Genomic DNA, 3,419 nt, shown 5'->3' on the forward strand with positions numbered 1-3,419 from the left:
AGTATATAGAGGGTCTATATAAGGGCGAAGTACTAGGGGACAATATTATGGAAATGGAAGAGGATGTAGATGAAGATGAAATTGGAGATACGATACTACGTGAAGAGTTTGACAGAGCACTGAAAGACCTGAATCGAAACAAGGCCCCGGAGTACACAACATTCCATTGGAACTACTGACGGCCTTGGGAGAGCCAGTCCTGACAAAACTCTACCATCTGGTGATCAAAATGTATGAGACAGGTGAAATACCCTCAGACTTCAAGAAGAATGTAATAATTCCAATCCCAAAGAAAGCAGGTGTTGACAGATGTGAAAATTACCAAACAATTAAAAACCAATGTGACTCATGCTTTTCATGCAGTTTTTGGCCTCAGGACAATTAAAAACTGATTTTTCCCATCTGATGTGGTATGACCTTGGCATGTTGGATGGACTTACATAACTAACAGTATCACACCTGTACACCCATTCATACTGAGTAGTATAGTTTGTTTAACCTCAAATTTACACCTTAGGCATCACTGTATGATTCATTTTTCATTTGTAGTCGACCACTATCAAATTACGATCCTTTAATCGCCACCTATTACTACATTTCATAACTATTTATTTTTCTTCTGCCATATGTTTTCCCCCATCTCAGATAATATTCCATCGCAACTTGACATCATTCTGACCAGTGGTGTTATTTCCACAGTGGGTTGAAATTTTCACTTTAATTATAATCACCCTGTGTATGCCTCATCTGCCAATTCCCACTCCACCACATACCTCTCCTACCGAATCCTGCAGTTATGTATATGCCTCATCCACCAGTTTCCAATCCACCATACATCTCTCCTTCTACAGAATCCTGCAGTTATCTGTCCCCCATTTTCTCTTGGAAGGTATCATTTGCCAAGGCAACTTAAAACTGCCAAAACGTGACAGACTTCACCTCAAAACCCTATCCCACCTTCTCCTAAACTACCTCCACAGTGGTGTTTCCCTTCCTCTTCCACTACAGCTCTCTAAATATCCACACCATCAACCACCACTCTTCTCCAACAAACGAAGCTTGGCCAACCTCCATAACATCCTCCAGCCTTCACCACTGCCCCCAGACCAATGATGGGTCAAGATCACAAGAACCAGTCACAACAGTGCAGTGTGAGCAATATGTATGAGACAGGTGAAATACGCTCAGACTTCAAAAAGAATATAATAATTCCAATCCCAAAGAAAGCAGGTGTTGACAGATGTGAAAATTACTGAACTAACAGTTTAATAAGTCACAGCTGCAAAATACTAACGCAAATTCTTTACAGACGAATGGAAAAACTAGTAGAATCCGACCTCGGGGAAGATCAGTTTGGATTCCGTAGAATTGTTGGAACAAGTGGGGCAATACTGACCCTACGACTTATCTTAGAGGCTAGATTAAGGAAAGACAAACCTACGTTTCTAGCATTTGTAGACTTAGAGAAAGCTTTTGACAATGTTGACTGGAATACTCTCTTTCAAATTCTGAAGGTGGCAGGGGTAAAATACAGGTAGCGAAAGGCTATTTACAATTTGTACAGAAACCAGATGGCAGATATAAGAGTCGAGGGTCATGAAAGGGAAGCAGTGGTTGAGAAGGGAGTGAGACAGGGTTGTAGCCTCTCCCCGATGTTATTCAATCTGTATATTGAGCAAGCAGTGAAGGAAACAAAAGAAAAGTTCAGAATAGGTATTAAAATCTATGGAGAAGAAATAAAAACTTTGAGGTTCGCCGATGACATCGTAATTCTGTCAAAGACAGCAAAGGACTTGGAAGAGCAGTTGAATGGAATGGATAGTGTCTTTTATGGAGGATATAAGACGAACATCAACAAAAGCAAAACGGGGATAATGGAATGTAGTCGAATTAAGTCGGGTGATGTTGAGGGTATTAGATTAGGAAATGAAACACTTAAAGTAGAAAAGGAGTTTTGCCATTTGGGGAGCAAAATAACTGATGATGGTCGAAGTAGAGAGAATATAAAATGTAGACTAGCAATGGAAAGGAAAGCATTTCTGAAGAAGAGAAATTTGTTAACATCGAGTATAGATTTAAGTGTCAGGAAGACATTTCTGAAAGTATTTGTATGGAGTGTAGCCATGTATGGAAGTGAAACATGGACGATAAATAGTTTGGACAAGAAGAGAATAGAAGCTTTCAAAATGTGGTGCTACAGAAGAATGCTGAAGATTAGATGGGTAGATCACATAACTAATGAGGAAGTATTGAATAGGATTGGGGAGAAGAGAAGTTTGTGGCACAACTTGACCAGAAGAAGGGATCGGTTGGTAGGACATGTTCTGAGGCATCAAGGAATCACCAATTTAGTATTGGAGGGCAGTGTGGAGGGTAAAAATCATAGAGGGAGACCAAGAGATGACTACAGTACGCAGATTCAGAAGGAAGGAAGTTGCAGTGGGTACTGGGAGATGAAGAGGCTTGCACAGGATAGAGTAGCATGGACAGCTGCATCAAACCAGTCTCAGGACTGAAGACCAGAACAACAACAACATGTAATTTTCATTATCAATCTTTTTAATACGATGTAATGTAATTGGTTAGATAAAATAATCCACCTGCCAAATGGTGGCAGGATAAAACATATAAAGATTAAGTAAATGTGCAAGCTTTTGGAGTCAGTGGCTCCTTCATCTAACAGAATGGTTGGAGGGGAAGGAAGAGAGATGAAGGAAAAGGCCTGGTGAGGTTTAGGGAACAGAGAGAGTTCGGAAAAATTGCCCAGAATCCAAGGTCAGGGGAGACTTACCATATGGGATGAAAGACTGATAGTTGGGGACTGCACCAGATGGGATTTGAAAACTGGAGAGCTTAGAGGTGGAAAATGAAGTAGTAAACAAGACAGACATTAATGACAAAACATCATGCATGAATTAATAAGAGCAGAAAGCTAAGTGCATTCCATGTGATACAGGTGGAGAACAGGGGAAAATAGACAGGTCAAAAAGTGAAAGACACAGAAAGCTAGACGGAAGTGAAGAAAGGAATAGTTAAATTAAGACCAGGTGAGTGGCAAAACTAAGGACATGTTGTAATGCCAGTGCCCAGCTGTGGAGTTCTGAGAAACTGGAGTCTGGGGGAAGAATCCAGAGGGAACATGTCTTGAAACAGGCATCAAGATCACAACTGTTGCAGAGCATTCTCTACAACAGGATATTATGTGTTGCCAGTATACAGCCTATGTCTATGTCTGCTCTTATTAATTCTTACACAATATTTTGTCAACAATCTCTGTCTTGCTTATTACTCTATCATCCACCTCAAGGTCCCACATTTTCAAATTTCTTCCAGTGCACACCCCAAATATCAGTCTTTCCATCTCATCCAGTCTCGTAACTCTCCCCTGACTCGGGGTTCTGGGCAACTTTTCCAAAATC

The sequence above is a fragment of the Schistocerca gregaria genome, chromosome 4 (genome assembly GCF_023897955.1).
Source record: "Schistocerca gregaria isolate iqSchGreg1 chromosome 4, iqSchGreg1.2, whole genome shotgun sequence".
NCBI lineage: Eukaryota > Metazoa > Arthropoda > Insecta > Orthoptera > Acrididae > Schistocerca > Schistocerca gregaria.